The sequence below is a fragment of the Kogia breviceps genome, chromosome 5, assembly GCF_026419965.1.
Source record: "Kogia breviceps isolate mKogBre1 chromosome 5, mKogBre1 haplotype 1, whole genome shotgun sequence".
Taxonomy (NCBI): Eukaryota; Metazoa; Chordata; class Mammalia; order Artiodactyla; family Physeteridae; genus Kogia; species Kogia breviceps.
The window spans coordinates 12,567,898-12,585,099 of NC_081314.1; the positions used below are offsets into that span (position 1 = coordinate 12,567,898).

The 17,202-nt window shown below is 39.5% G+C and overlaps 1 protein-coding gene across 30 annotated transcripts in view; it reads left to right on the forward strand.

Moving 5' to 3' along the window:
- TFDP2 (transcription factor Dp-2) overlaps positions 1-17,202 on the forward strand; it is a 174,376-nt gene that overhangs the window by 133,306 nt on the left and 23,868 nt on the right. The window lies entirely within an intron of this gene.

The following is a 17,202-nucleotide window of genomic DNA, read 5'->3' on the forward strand; positions in this document are numbered from 1 at the left end:
CTGCGCCACCAGGGAAGCCCGAGCTGGGTGAATATCGATGCCATTTAGACTTACTGTAGTTAGGAGTCGGTTTGCGGGGGAATTGAGTTTTGTTTTGGACACATGAAGTTTGATAAGTTTATTAGTTATCTAAGTGATCATATCATTAGTGTGTAAGTAGTATCATCAGCTTGTAATTGGTCACAGGCCTGGATGACATAACCCAGGGAGGGGAGAGAGTGAAGATCTGTAAGTGATCAACATTTATTTCCCATTCAACAATCCCTCCCAACACACACACAGTGAATACGTATGTACAGGAAAGTGGGGTTTGGGTTTTTTTTTTCCTAAATTATTTTATTAATTACTAAATTATTTTGCTGATTTAAACATTTTAGCTAACTTATTTGAATGGGAAATGAGGTTTTTATTGTATATTTTGTATAATTTCTTATGTAAATGGAATAAATTTATTATAACTTATACCTGGAGTATACTGTTACACTACAAATTTGAGTTTTATATTACTTTTGTAAATAAATATAAATTATTATGGGAAAATATAAAAAGACAGTGATTGTGGATTCTAGTTAAGTGCCTGGAAAAATAAATACTTTTTATTCCTTGGGAGTAATTCTTTTAAATACTTCATATGAAATATGAATATGAAATTATGAATACTTCAAATGAAATAAAATACAACATGCTTTTCAAACTGTGCTGTATTAGTAGTTTTATTTTCTTAAATATTAAAAAAATTTTCAATTTGGTTTTATTTGGCAAGGAATGCTTCCTACTGGTTCTTTTTTTTTTCTTTTTTTTTTTTTTTTTTTTTTTGCGGTATGCGGGCCTCTCACTGTTGTGGCCTCTCCCGTTGCGGAGCACAGGCTCCGGACGCGCAGGCTCAGCGGCCATGGCTCACGGGCTTAGTTGCTCCGCGGCATGTGGGATCTTCCCGGACCAGGGCACGAACCCGTGTCTCCTGCATCGGCAGGCGGACTCTCAACCACTGCGCCACCAGGGAAGCCCGTTTTTTTTTTTTTTTTTTTTTTTTTTTTTTTTTTTTTTTTGATTTAGAGACTAATAGAGATGATAGTGTGTACATCCTGTGGCCAAATTTTGATGTTATTTGGAAAGAGGGTCTTGGTGTTTCAAAGAGCTCAGGTTTTAAGAAAATGTGTAAACTCTACTTATTTAAGATTTAGTAGATAGGGAGCTTCCAGTTTGAGATGATGGACTGAACACCCATTTTTAATCCCCAGCCCCTAAGATCATAATGAAATTTTTTGTGTAAAAAAATAATAAAAAATAAATCTCTTATATTGCCGTAAAACATGATAGAGATGTAGATTTTCCAAGGACTGGAAGGTGAAAGCTGGGTGATTATAATGATGACAAGTGAAAGTAGAGAAATCCACATCCCAAAATATGCATGGGGGAAGTCAGATTTGGAAGCTGTTCTCGCCTGCACTGACATGGAGAGGCCCCAGGCTCAGAGTTGACAGGTATTAAAAAGCAAAAAGGAATTGGCAGGGGAGGTGCTGAGGGCAATGAAATGAAAACTATCCAAGGAGCACCTGGGCCAGTGGAACCTTCTCAACCCTCCAGATCCAATGTCCCTACCATCCTGATTCCACACACATAAAAATTACATGTTGTGGCATATATTACTACTTCATTCCTTTTTATTGCCCAATAATATAACATTGTATGGATATACCACATTTTATCTATACTTGTTCATTAATGATGGACATTTGAGTTGTTTTTACTTTTTGGCTATTATAACTGCTATGAACATTTGCGAACAAGATTTTACATGGATATAAGTTCTCATCTCTCTTGGATTATATACTTAGGAGTGGAGGTGCTAACAGACAGTTTCTAGAGTGGCTGTACCATTTTACATTCCCACCAGCAAAAGGTTCCAGTTTCTCCACATCCTTGCCAATACTTAATTCTCCATCTTTTTTTATTATAGCCATACTTGTAGATGTGAACTGGTATCTCGTTTTGGTTTTGATTTGCATTTACCTAATGGTTAATGGTGTTGAGCATCTTTTCATATCTTGTTTTCTTTTTACTGAAGTAGAGCTGATTTACAATGTTGTGCCGATCTCTGCTGTACAGCGAAGTGACTCAGTTATACACATATAGACATTCTTTTTTTTTTACATTCTTTTCCATTATGGTTTATCACAGAATATTGAACATAGTTCCTTGTGCTATACAGTAGGACCTTGTTTATCCATCCTGTATATAATAGTTTACATCTGCTAATCCCAAACTCCCAGTCCCTCCCTCTCCCACCCCTCCCCCTTGGCAACTCTGTTCTCTACGTCTATGAGTCTCTTTCTGTTTTGTACATAGATTCATTTGTGCCATATTTTAGATTCCACATACAAGTGATACCATGTGGTATCTGTCTTTCTCTTTCTGACTTACTTCACTTAGTATGATAATCTCTAGTTACATCCATGTTGCTGTAAGTGGCATTATTTCATTCTTTTTAATGGCTGAGTAGTATTCATTGTATATATGTACCACATCTTTATCCATTCATCTGTTGATGGACATTTAGGTTGATTCCATGTTTTGGCTGTTGTGAATAGTGCTGCGGTGAACATAGGGGTGCATGTATCTTTTTGAATTATAGTTTTGTCTGGGTATATGCCCAGGAGTGGGATTGCTGGATCATATGGTAATTCTATTTTTAGTTTTCTGAGGAACCTCCATACTGTTCTCTGTAGTGGCTGCACCAGCTTACATTCCCACCAACAGTGCATGAGGGTTTTATTTTCTCCACACCCTCTCTAGCATTTGCTATTTGTAGACTTTTAAATGATGGCCCTACTTTTTTTGAAGATTTATTTATTTATTTATTATTTTATTTATTTATTTTTGGCTGTGTTGGGTCTTAGTTGTGGCATATGGGATCTTCACTGAGGCATGCGGGATCATTCGTTGTGGCGCGTGGGCTCTTCGTGTGGCACGCGGGCTCTTCATTGTGGCACGCGGGCTTCTCTCTAGTTGTGGTTTTCTCTTCTCTAGTTGTGGCGTGCAGGTTCCAGGGTGTGTGGGCTCTGTGGTTGTGGCACACGGGCTTAGTTGCCCCACGGCATGTGGGATCTTAGTTCCCTGACCAGGGATTGGACCTGCATGCCCTGCATTATAAGGCAGATTCTTTACTACTGGACCACCAGGGAAGTCCCAGTGATGGCCATTCTGACTGGTGTGAGGTGGGTACCTCATTGCTGTTTTGATTTGCATTTCTCTAATAATTAGTGATGTTGAGCATCTTTTCTTGTGGCTACTGGCCATCTGTATGTCTCCTTTGGAGAAATGTCTATTAAGATCTTATGCCCGGTTTTTTATTGGGTTGTTTGTTTTTTTGTTGTTGAGTTGTATGAGCTATTTGTATTATTTTGAAAGTTAATCCCTTGTCTCTTGCATCATTTGCAAATATTTTCTCCCAGTCTGTAGGTTGTCTTCTTGGTTTTTTTTTTTTTGTGATTTCCTTTGCTGTGCAAAACCTTGTAAGTTTGATCAGATCCCATTTGTTTATTTTTGTTTTTTTTTCTATTGCCTTGGCAAACTGACCTAAGGAAACATTGGTATGATTTATGTCAGAGTATGATTTATGTCAGAGCATGTTTTGCCTATGTTCTCTTCTAGGAGTTTTATGGTGTCATGTCTTATGTTTAAGTCTTTAAGCCATTTTGAGTTTCTTTTGTGCATGATGTGAAAGTGTATTCTAACTTTATTGATTTACATGCCTCTGTCCAAGTCTTTTTTAAAAAAATTTTACTAGTATAAATATTTTATAAATAATTTCTGGCACTTTCTAACCAATGGAATATATTGCACAATAAACCACCGCACATCTTCCAGGAAGAAAAAAACACTAAATTTGAATAGTAATGACGTTACCCACTGAATTAGGACACAATTGAAATTTGCTTTAAATATTTCTTTGGGGGAGGGGATACTCTACTCAATTAAGAGAAACATTGTTACAGTTCCGAGGTCTTCTGTGTGTGTGTTTTTTTTTAATCATGCCATGAATTCATAGGGACTGGGTTCTGGCAGCTCAGACTCCTTTCCATTGGTTCTCACAAAGTGTGCATCTCTGGGTGGAGCAGGCTGGTGCTTCAACTGAACCCAAGAACCTTTCTCTTTGGCTTTTTTCTTTTTCTGATCATTTTCCTTTACACGTTTCAGGAAGCCATCTTACCTCTTAGAGTGCTTAATTTGCTTCGAAATCTCTTTGCAGGACCCTTGCCCTTAACTTGTTTGTTTACAACAGTGCAAACAGCAGCTGGGTGACATTGTAGACTCTTCTGATGTTGCCATGGCAGCATTTGTGGGGTGTTCCTTTTTGAACAGTGCCCATTCCCTTGATGTCTACAATATCACCTTTCTTGTAGATTGGCATATTTGTAGCCAAAGGAACAACTCCATGTTTTCTAAAAGACCGAGAGAACATATAGCGGGTACTCCTCCATCCCTTTGTGTTGATCATTTTGGTGAATTACTAGAAGATAGCATTCTTTTTTTTTTTTTTTTTTTAACATCTTTATTTGAGTATCACTGTTTTACAATAGTGTGTTAGTTTCTCTTTTACAACAAAGTGAATCAGTTATACGAAGATAGCATTCTTGCTGAAAGGAAATCTAAATATCTTCCTTGAAAAACTCTATTCCGATCTTTTGGGTTGCTGTTGTTGTTGTTTTTTCTATTGAGTTGTAAGAATTCTTTATGGATTATAGATACAAGACCGTTATCTGATACATGATTTGCAAAAAAATTCTCCTATTCTATGGATTGTTTTTTCACCTACTTGAAGCACAGAAGTTTTAAATTTTGATTATGTTTATCTGTTGGGTTTTTTTTTCTTCTTGTGTTACTTATGCTTTTGGTGTCATATCTTATTTTTAAAAAAAATTGTCAAATCCAAGATCACAAAGACTTACGCCTATATTTTCTTCTAAGAGTTTTATGGCTTTGCTCTTAACATTTAGATCTTTGATCCATCTTGAGTTAATGTCGCATGTGACATTATAAGGTTAATTTGTCTAATGTAACCCAAAAGCATATAGAAGATATGTGAAAATGTAGACATTTATTTTCATAACGTTTTTCAACCATTTAAATTTTTAAAATAAGCCTGGTTTTAAGTTTATCATTTTAAATTATTAGCTAAATTAGAAAAGTTTAAGTTTTTTTTAAGATTAACAAAGCTAAATTAATTTTGGTTTTTTTTTGGCCGCACTGCACGGCACGTGGAACTTCCCCCACCAGGGATTGAACCTGAGCCCCCTGCAGTGGAAGCGCAGAATCTTAACCTCTAGACCAATAGGGAAGTCCTGAGTAATTTTGGTTTTAACCCTCATTTTGTGGTGGGGAAACAAGCATTCCTGAACTATTTTTGTCAAGAAAAGGCACATCTTTTCTGAATGTGGTGACAGTAGTAAGCCAAATGTGACAATGGAAATAGTTTAGAGAATGAAGAACATAAAGTTCGTTTTGCTCAGAAGCATGATCCCTTGTATACTGAGCTTGGCTTTTTTTGAAATAATTAATGATGAAATGCTAAAACCACAACATCGTATTTTATAGATATTCAGGCTCATGAAGCCATCAACACTTAAGCACAAAAGACAACAAAACATACATAAATTCAAAAGCAAAAAACCACTGAGAAAATAAATAAGAAATTATTGTGCATCTGTTGCCACTATCCATCTGCAGAACTTTTTCACCATCCCATACTGATTAAGCAATAACTCCCCACTTTCTCCTCTTCCAGTCTCCAGTAACCATAGTTTTACTTTCTGTCTCTATAAATTTGACTATTTTAGGTACCTCATATAAGAGGAAGCATAACAATATTTACCCTTTTGTGTCTGGCTTATTTCACTTATCATGTCTTCAAGGTTCATGCATGATGTTATCAGAATTTCATTTTTTTTTAAATTTCATTTTTTAAATTTCATTTTTTAAATTTCATTTTTAAAATCTGTTATGTGCATATACCACATTCTGTTTATTCATTCATCTATTGATGGATATTTGGGTGGTTTTCACCTTTTGGCTGTTGTGAATATTGCTGGTATGAATGTGGGTATACAAACATCTGTTTGAGAACGTACTTTAAATTTCTTTGGATATATACCCTAAAGTGGAATTGCTGCATCATATGGTAATTATATGCTCAGTTTTTCGTGGAACTACCTTAGTTTTTTCTACAATGGCTGCACCATTTTATGTTCCCACCAGCAGTGCACGAAGGCTCCAATTTTTCCACATCCTCCCAACACTTACTGTTGTTTTATTGTTGTTGTTGTTATTTAAATTTATTTATTTTTGGCTGTGTTGGGTCTTTGTTTCTGTGCGAGGGCTTTCTCTAGTTGCGGCGAGTGGGGGCCACTCTTCATCACGGTGCGCGGGCCTCTCACTGTCGTGACCTCTCGTTGCGGAGCACGGGCTCCAGACGCGCAGGCTCAGTAGTTGTGGTGCACGGACTTAGTTGTTCTGCGGCACGTGGGATCTTCCCCGACCAGGGCTCGAACCCGTGTCCCCTGCATCGGCAGGCGGACTCTCAACCACTGCGCCACCAGGGAAGCCCTGTTGTCGTTGTTTTTTTAAAATAATAGCCATCCAGGGCTTCCCTGGTGGCGCAGTGGTTGAGAATCCGCCTGCCGATGCAGGAGACACGGGTTCGTGCCCTGGTCCGGGAAGATCCCACATGCTGCGGAGCAACTAAGCCCGTGAGCCATGGCCGCTGGGCCTGCGCGTCCGGAGCCTGTGCTCCGCAACGGGAGAGGCCACAACAGTGAGAGGCCCGCATACCGCAAAAAAAACAAACAAACAAAAAAACAAAAAAATAAAATAATAGCCATCCTAATGTCTGTGAGTGGTATCTCGTTGTTTTGATTTGCATTTCCCTAATGATAGCGATGTTGATCATCTTTTTATGTACTTACTGGCCGTTTGTCTATCTTCTTTGTATATCTTTTCAAGTCCTTTGTCCATATTTGAGTTGAGTTGTTTTTGTTGTTGTTGAGTTTTTTATATAGCCTTTTACCTTTTAATGTTCTTTTACTAGAGGTGTTGTTCACTTAACTTTTAAAAAAGTGGTTTATAGAATTGGTTGCAGGACCAAATCTCCTGTCTGTGTACTGCAGGTATTAGCTGTTCTAAATTCTGTTGAATTTTAATGTAGACGTTGATTGGGTTTTGGTATGCTGCTCCACCAGCCTTCCAAATATCAGGGTTAATTTCTTTTTTGAAAAAAGTTAATTAACTAATTTATTTATTTTTGGCTACGTTGCTGCGTGTGGGGTTTCTCTGGTTGCGGCGAGTGGGGGCTACTCTTCGTTGTGGTGCGCGGGCTTCTCATTGCGGTGGCTTCTCTTGTTGCGGAGCACGGGCTCTAGGCACGTGGGCTTCAGTAGTTGTGGCACGTGGGCTCAGTAGTTGTGGCTCGCGGGCTCTAGAGCTCAGGCTCAGTAGTTGTGGCGCACAGGCTTAGTTGCTCCACGGAATGTGGGATCTTCCCGGACCAGTTTTATATGTGGTGTATGATTTAATCCTCACAGCGAGATGGGTATTTGTGTCTCTATTTTTCAGATCAAGGAAAACTGTGGGATCAGAGTTAAATGAAGTAAACTGCTGAAAATATATAGTTAATAAATAGTTTACCAGTGTTGATACTTAGCCACAGCTTTCTTCAAGTCTGTCATTTCGTACACTGAACTAACCATATAAAACTCATACTGTAGTCTTGTATCTGTGTTTCGAGAATATGTTCATAAGTATTTAATAGTTGTTAAAAAAGTAGTTATTCCTATTTAGTTTCGTCCTTTAAATATTATCCAGGTATGACTGTAGAGGGCAAATTAGTCAAGTGATCCCCCCAAAACTACTGTATGATTGTCTTATTACTCTCTTTTTTAAAAAGACCTAGAATTATATGAAAAACAACAACCCTGCTTCATCCCTGGCTTTTAAAAAGTCTGTAGGGCTTCCCTGGTGGCGCAGTGGTTGAGAATCTGCCTGCTAATGCAGGGGACACGGGTTCGAGCCCTGGTCTGGGAAGATCCCCCATGCCGTGGAGCAACTAGGCCCGTGAGCCACAACTACGGAGCCTGCACATCTGGAGCCTGTGCTCCGCAACAAGAGAGGCTGCGACAGTGAGAGGCCAGCGCACCGCGATGAAGAGTGGCCCCCGCTTGCCACAACTAGAGAAACCCCTTGCACAGAAACGAAGACCCAACACAGCAAAAATAAATACACTCCTACCCCGAACGTCTTAAAAAAAAAAAAGTGCTCTCTGGCCTTCCTTGGCCATGTTTGGCACTTAAAAAAAAAAGTATGTAAACACTCAGTTAAGGATTTTATTTACTTTAAGCCATTGTCCAATTCTTTTTTTTTTTTTTTTTTTTTTGCGGTATGCGGGCCTCTCGTTGTTGTGGCCTCTCCGGTTGCGGAGCACAGGCTCTGGACGCGCAGGCTCGGCGGCCACGACTCACGGGCCCAGCCGCTCTGCGGCATGTGGGATCTTCCCGGACCGGGGCACGAACCCGTGTCCCCTGCATCGGCAGGCGGAGCCCCAACCACTGCGCCACCAGGGAAGCCCCATTGTCCAATTCTTAACATAAATGTAAAATCACACACACAACATATTTCTTTCAAAATAACTCCTGTGCTCCTGTCTCTAGCAATTCTTATGTATTTTGTTACCTAACTTACACTAATTACGTAAATTTAGGTGTGACTAGCCATTTATGTCTAAATCCACTAAACTCTAAGGGCAATCAGCATAGAGTGGGTTTTGTGGGGAAATGTACGTAGCAAACAGGAATTGATGCATTCTTTTGAGAAATGAAATTACTTAGTCCAGTGACTGGTACACACTTACCATTCAGGGAGTGTGTGCGCTTTACCACCATTAGCAACAGGTTATCAGGGCTTTGTAGAAAGGTCACCAGGATGGCCATGTGGAGGAGGGATTGAAAGCCCTCCTCTCTACGCAGAACAAAGGAAAACAGTTACATGGCTCTAGTTATATTGGTTTTTTTTCCTTTTTTAAAAAAAACCTGTTATTGAAATACAGTTGATTTACAGTATAATATTAGTTTCAGGTGTACAGCAGAGTGATTCAATTATATATTGTGTGTGGCTGTATATATATATATATATATTTTCAGATTCTTTTCTCTTATCGGTTATTATAAGATATTGAGTAGAGCTCCCTGTGCTATACAGTAGGTACTTGTTGGTTATCTATTTTATATACAGTAGTGTGTATATTTTAACCCCAAACTCCTAGGTTATCCTTCCCTCACCCTTTCCCCTTCAGGAACCATAAGTTTGTTTTCTATGTCTGTGAGTATATTTCTGTTTTGTAAAAATAAGTTCATTTGTATCATTTTTTAAAATATTCTGCATATAAGCAATATCATATGATATTTGTCTTTCTCTTTCTGACTTCACTTAGTATGATAATCTCTTGGTCCATCTATGTTGCTGTAAATGGCATTATTTCATTCTTTTTTTATGTCTAGTTATATTCTGAGAGAGATTATGAGGGCCTGAACTAGGGCAGTGGATACAGAGAGAAGAGGTTGAATTTCAGAGCTCTTTAGAACAAGACTTAGATTAGATGTGATAGAATTCAATTGATTAGATAGAAAGGGAGATTAGGATGGATGGTGCTGTCACTCATCTAGATGAGAACTGGAGTAGGATCAGGAGTTATGCATTGGACATGTTGAGTTCTCCTTTGTATTAATACGGTATTGTGATGTATAAGGACCCCTTCCTGAGAAGGCTGGGCTGAGTGAGGAAACTGAGCCTAAGGACTAAATCTATGTAAATAACCGAGGATATGCTAGAACCATTATTTCTCTCTCTCTCTTTCTTTTTTTTTTTTTGGCGGTATGCGGGCCTCTCACTGTTGTGGCCTCTCCCCTTGCGGAGCACAGGCTCCGGATGCGCAGGCTCAGCGGCCATGGCTCACGGGCCCAGCCGCTCCGTGGCATGTGGGATCTTCCCGGACCGGGGCACAAACCCATGTCCCCTGCACCGGCAGGCGGACTCTCAACCACTGTGCCACCAGGGAAGCCCTCTCTTCTTTTTTAAAAAACTCTTTGTTTTGGAGAATTTTAAATATAGAAGTAGATGATTCATATTATGAGCCTCCTATGTACCCATCTCTGAACTTAAGCAATAATGGTGTATCTTGTTTTGTATATACCCCTTCTATATTATTTTATTTGTTTATTTTTTATTTTTTTGGCTGCGTCAGGTCTTAGTTGCGGCACACAGGAACTTTTGTTGCCATGTGCGGGCTCTTCCTAGCGGTGCATGGGTTTCTCTATAGTTGTGGTGCATGGGCTCCAGAGCACGCAGGCTCAGTAGTTGCAGTGCACAGCTCTCTAGCTGTGGTGTGCAGGCTCCAGAGCACATGGGCTCTGTAGTTGTGGCACGCAGGCTCTCTAGTTGTGGTGCACTGCACGGGCTTAGTTGCCCCACAGCATGTGGCATCTTAGTTCCCTGACCAGGGCGCGAACCCGCGTCGCCTGCATTGGAAGATGGATTTTTAACCACTGGACCACCAGGGAAGTCCCTACCCCTTCTGTATTATTTTAAAGCAAATCCAGGACATCCTATCATCTTCATCATGTCTCAGTATTTATTTCTAAAAAGACTCATTTTTAAACATATCATTATTATACCCAAGAAAATTAGCAGTAATTCCTTAATATCGGGTATCTAGTAAGCATTCAAATTTCGAGTTGTTTCAAATGTCATGTTTTGTTTGCTTTTTTAAAATTTTGTGAAATAAAATACAGATACAGAAAATCACCAAAAAGCAAATGTATAACTAATGAGTTACTTTAAGGCAAACACTCTTGTAACCATCACCAGATGAGGAAGTAGAACCCCAGAAGCCCCTCCATATGCCCCCATCCCCTCTCTCCCCTATAAATAACCATTACCCTGATTTTTATAGTTATCATTTTCTTACATGTTTAATTAGTTTTATCACCTAAATGTGCATCCTTTGGAACATTATAGTCTTGCTCATTAAAAACAAAAGTTAATTGTCTTTTATATATAGAATTTTCCTCTGTCCCATTATTTTCCTATACTTTAGTTGTGGAAGGAACTAGACCATTTGACCTATCAAATTTCCCACAGTCTAGATTTCGCTGGTTGCATACTCACGTGCATCTCAATATATTTCTCTGTTCCCTGTATTTCTGTAGTTTGGCAGGAAGATTCAGAGGCTTTATTAGACTGATGTTTGATCCTTTGGCTAGAATATAAATAGTAGTGTGTTCTTCCGTTAAAAGGCACATAACATTTGATTATCTCTCTTTATGATGTGAACACCACTGATGCTTAATGCTTGTATCTGTTAAATCATGGTGTGTGGCTGTTAGTGTTATTCTGTCATGTCTACGTCATTTACTACTGGCACTACTTTTATATAGACTCTTTCCCTCTTCTACTATTTGTTTACCTGAAGGGACAGTTTATAATAGGAAAGCAGAATAAAGCTTGATCCCTTCCCTTTACTGACCAGTTTTCAAGATGATGAGTTTGATTCTGTCTTCCTCCAAAGGTGAACAAGTCTTCCCTTTAAAAAATATCATTATAGGGCTTCCCTGGTGGTGCAGTGGTTGAGAATCTGCCTGCCGATGCAGGGGACACGGGTTCGTGCCCCGGTCCGGGAAGATCCCACGTGCCGCGGAGCGGCTGAGCCCGTGAGCCATGGCCGCTGAGCCCGCGCGTCCGGAGCCTGTGCTCCGCAACGGGAGAGGCCACAGCAGTGAGAGGCCCGCGTACCACAAAAAAACAAAAAAAAAAACACAAAAAAATATCATTATAGGGACTTCCCTGGTGGTCCAGTGGTTAAGACTCTGTGCTCCCAATGCAGGGGCACAGGTTCGATCCCTGATCAGGGAACTAAGATCCCACATGCCGCCCGCACAACGTGGCCAAAAAATAAAAATATCATTATAAACTCATGAATGTAAACATATTTGATGGGTTTCATACAATGCAATTATTATCACTATTGAAACTTAAATTGTCCCGTCTTAGGTCTGTGGGATCCTCTTCTATAATACTTGGCTCATAAGTCCTTTTGATATGACCCTAGATGTCTTTGATAGCTTGTTTGTTATCTGGTGTGACAAGATGTTCCAAGTTCATCTTGTCCATTTCCTGCCCTGTACATGGAATCAGCCATTTCTCTAAGAAGCTCTGGTTTCCTTTAGGGTGAATTATATGTCAAACTCCAGTTAGGGGCTAAGGATGCTCTCTACTGCTAGGTTGGTCATATTTTCTAGTCCTTTTGCATGGAGAGAGCTAAGATGCACACCCACAAAGAGACAGTACTTCATGAGTTCATACTGATATTTCCAATTCAAATCTTATTAAACCTCTTCTCCATTACATCCCAATCCTTTTTTCCATTCCAAGAATCTTGATCTTTAAGGACGTTGGGGACGAGATGTTAGAATTAATGGATATGGTGATTACTCATTGACTTTATCCCATACTACATGCTCAATAGTCCCAAATAATAATACTAAATATAACCATTAACATGATTATTGAAAACATTAAAAAATTTTTTGCATATGCTCTCTCCATTCTCTTCCCATTTTTCTAATAGTCATACATAATAATAGTCCCACACTATTTGAGTATTTGCCTACTTAAATATTATCCCGTCTGCCTCTTAGCCCTCATTTTGTCTCACGTCTACAGGTAACGATACAAAAATACAAGGCCTTTATGTCAATGTTTCTTTAGTCATTTTGATTGTCTAAGTCAGTTATGCTGGATACAAAAATCCTTGGCTCATACTTTCTTTCAAATTCTTAAATATATTAATTTTCTTCTAATGTAACGATTTGCTGTTGAAAAGTAGGATACTCTCTTTTTCTAGATACCTAAAAAGTTCTTTTTCTTTGAAATACAGCAGTTTTACTAGAATGTTTTGGTATTTGTCATTCTAGGTTGATAGTCTCTTTTTTTCTTTTATTTCATGAACATTTTCTTGACTTACTTAGCATTTAGTATTTATTCTGTTCCCTTGCCTTGATTTTCTTCTTCAGTTACTCTTTTTTTTTTTTTTTTTTTTTGCGGTACACGGGCCTCTCACTGTTGTGGCCTCCCCCGTGGCGGAGCACAGGCTCTGGGCGTGCGGCTCAGCAGCCACGGCCCACGGGCCCAGCCGCTCCGCGGCATGTGGGATCTTCCCGGACCGGGGCACGAACCCGCGTCCCCTGCATCGGCAGGCGGACTCTCAACCACTGCACCACCAGGGAAGCCCCAGATACTCTTATTGTCTATATATTCTTTGCCTACCTCCAATATTTCTCATTTTCTCTTGAATATCACTTGTGGGAGTCATACGAGCTAGATTGTTGCAACCTCTTCAGTCTTTGTTGGCAGCCTCTTGCACTCAGCTGGTACTGAGAGGTCAAAACTCCTTCTCATTTCAACTGCTGCTCTCATATTGGCCTGTTGTACCTTCTAGCAAATTCTTGTTGCCTATTTTGGGCTTATCCTGTTCTGAGTTCCATTAAATGCAGCCTCATTGAATATTTCTTTTTCTGCCCACACAGACACTACTGTGTAGGCCTTTTGGCTATTGGTAGTTTGTATTCTGGCATTTGTTGAAGGTACTTTGTCATCTAGTTTTGTTGTAAATGTTGTCAAGGGGTTCAGGTTTTGCTGCCTAGTCGTTCCATCTGTTTTTATGTGGGGATTTGGAGAGTTTGAGGACTATGCTGCTATTGCTGTTTTCCCAGACTCCCCCATAACTGGTGTGTGTGTGTGTGTGTGTGTGTGTGTGTGTGTGTGTTTACAGTCTGTATGACTCAGAATTTAAATAAATTGATGTCTTTTATAATCTGTAGGTTCCCCCTCTGTATGTATGTCTCTCACTCTTTCACTCCTCTTTTCCCTTACAAATTATTAGTTGAAAAAGCTACATTATATGTCCTGAAGAGAAATCCTAAAGATTTTGCTTATCGCATCTCTCTTGTACAATTTAACGTGTTCTTCTGTCCTTGGTATTTCCTTCAAACTGGTAGGTGGAGCTGGAGTCTTGAACAGATTCAGCTTCCATGATAGGTTGTACATTCAAAAAACAAACAAAAAACTGGATGGGCCAGCTCAAGGAAAGCAAACAGTACAGAAACAGAAGCACTCCATTTGCAAAGTTGGCATTGAAGAATAGGCAAATCCATAGAAACAGAAAATAGGATAGTGGTTGCCAGGTGCTGGGGGCAGGGAGGCTGAGGAATGACTGCTCATGGGTACAGAGTTTCTTTTTAGGATGAAGAAATTAGGTTGTGGTGATGGTTACATAACTTTTGAAAACCACTGAACTGTATACTTTAAAAAGATGAAGTTCATGGTACATGAATTGTATTTCAATAAAACTGTTATCTTGTAAAAGGAAGTTAGATTTGAAAAGGAAGAGGGTTACCTAATTCTCTGAGACTGGTAGGAAGGAGAGTTGGCACGGGTACCTGTGCTGATAAGTTTGTAAGTGACCTCTCCCACTAGCTGTAGTCTCATACATTCAACTATCTATTGAATATACCCATTTGGATGTTCTATAGGCATGTCAAACTCAACATCATTGCTGCCCAATAGGATGTAATACAAGCCACATGTAAGTTAATTTTCTAGCAGCCAATTTAAAAAGTAGATGGAAATATGTGAAAATCTAGTATATCTAAAATAATATATTTCTGCATGTAGTTACTATAAAAATTATACATGAGCTCTTTTACCTTCATTTCTCATGAAGGTCTTTGAAATGCAGTGTGTATTTCACACTGACAGCATGCCCAATTCAGACTTGGCACATTCCAGGTGTTCAATAGCCACATGTGGGTTACACCTGGAGTACTGGACAGTGCAAATGAGAAGGTTTAAAATGGAATTCATGAATTCATTCCTGTCTCCTTGATCTCAGTAAATGACCCCTCCTTTTAAGGATCATTGTCCTATTTCTTCTTCCTTACAATCCACATCAATCAATCATTTAGTTCCACTGGTTTTTTTTTTTTTTTTTGGCTACGTTGGGTCTTCGTTGCTGTGTGTGAGCTTTCTCTAGTTGCGGCGAGCGGGGACTACTCTTCGTTGCGGTGCATGGGCTTCTCATTGTGGTGGCTTCTCTTGTTGTGGAGCATGGGCTCTAGGCACGCGGGCTTTAGTAGTTGTGCCTCCCGGGCTCAGTAGTTGCAGAGTGCGGGCTCTAGGGCATGCGGGCTTCAGTAGTTGTGGCGCGCAGGCTCAGTAGTTGTGGCGCACGGGCTTAGTTGCTCCGCGGCATATGGGACCTTCCCGGACCAGGGATCGAACCCGTGTCCCCTGCATTGGCAGGCGGATTCTTAACCACTGCGCCACCAGGGAAGTCCTCCACTGATTTTTATCTTTAACATTTTTGCAAATCCGTCTCTTCTTATCCACTCCTACCAGTTTCCTGAAATTCATCATTGCTTGCCTGGGCTATTACAGTAGCCTCTCAACAGGTCTTCCTGTTTTCTGTTTCTGCCCTTCGTAAGTTACTCTGCTGCCAGAATCTCTGCCTCCCTGATAATTTCACCAGGCCACTCCCCTGCTCAATACCATTTAGTGGCCTCCCAGTATTTCAGTACTAGTCTGTGACCGCAATGAGTACTACACAGATGATTGGGAATGTGGGAAAAAGAAAGTAGACATCTGTCCTTATTCTTTTGAAAAGTACATTTAGCATCTATTTCTTAATGGACATAACACAGTAGAACATGTAAATAACTTATAAATGAATATCATTCTACTGATGGAATATGATAAAGTCTAGGTTCCTTTGCATAGCAAACTCCCCATTTCCCCTTTCCCTCCAGCCTCTGGCAGGCACCATTCTACTCTCCGCTTCTGTGAGTTTGACTATTTCAGATACCTCATGTGAGTGGAATCATGCGGTGTTTGTCCTTCTGTGACTGGTTGATTTCACTGAGCATGATGGCCTCCAGGTCCGTCCATGTTGTCACAGATGGCAGGGTTTTATCTTTTTTAAGACTGAATAATATTCCTCTGTGTGTGTGTGTGTGTGTGTGTGTGTACACAAACACACACCCCACATTTTCTTTATCCATTCATCCATCTATGAGTTTTCCATAGCTTGACTATTGTGAATAAAGCTGCAGTGAACATGACTGATATATCTCTTTGAGATCCTGATTTCAATTCTTTTGGGTATATACCCAGAAATGGGATTGCTGGATTATATGGTAGTTCCATTTAAAATTTTTTGAGGAACCTCCATATTCTTTTTCCATAGCAGCTGTACCATTTTTACATTCCCACCAACAATGTGCAAGGGTTCTACTGTAATTTCTCTACACTCTCACCAACACTTGTTATCTTTTTTTTTAAAATAATAGTCATCCTGACAGGTGTGAGATCATATGTCATTGTGGTTTTGATTTGTGTTTATCTTACGATTAGTGATGTTGAACACCTTTTCATATATCTGTTGGCCATTTATATGTTTTCTTTGGAGAAATGTCTATTCATGTCCTTTGCCTATTTTTTAATTGTGTTACTTGTTATGCTATTGAGTTGTAGATGTTTCTTAGATATTTTAGATATTAACCACTTACCACATAAAGGGTTTGCAAATATTTTCTCCCATTCCATGGATTTTCTTTTCATTTTGTTGATTGTTTTCACTGATTCTTACTCCAGGAAGACTTCCTCCAGTTAGACTAGATATCCCTCTTCCTAATTCCCATAGAACATTGTGAGTAACTCTGACTTGGCATTTACGTTATTATATTAGAATTATCTGTCATTATATGTCTGTTTTGTCTCTCTTCTGGCCTCAAGACTCATTGAGGGAAAGGTTTTTGCCTCAGTTATCATTTTTGTACTTCTAGTTCCTCATGCAGGTCCTCTTATATAATTGGTACTCAGATATTAGTAGAACTAAACTGTGCCCCTGAAATTTTAATGATTAAGTTATCAAAGGTTAGACCTAGGCATTAACCTAACTTAAGATAACCGAAGATGTAGATTCGTTATTAATACCAATGACCTCTGATTGAAAAATTGAGTAGATAACTAAACCCTGAGAATAATGGTACTTTTAATTTTAAGTGGAAAGAAAAAAAAGCTGTAGCATACATAGAATACAAA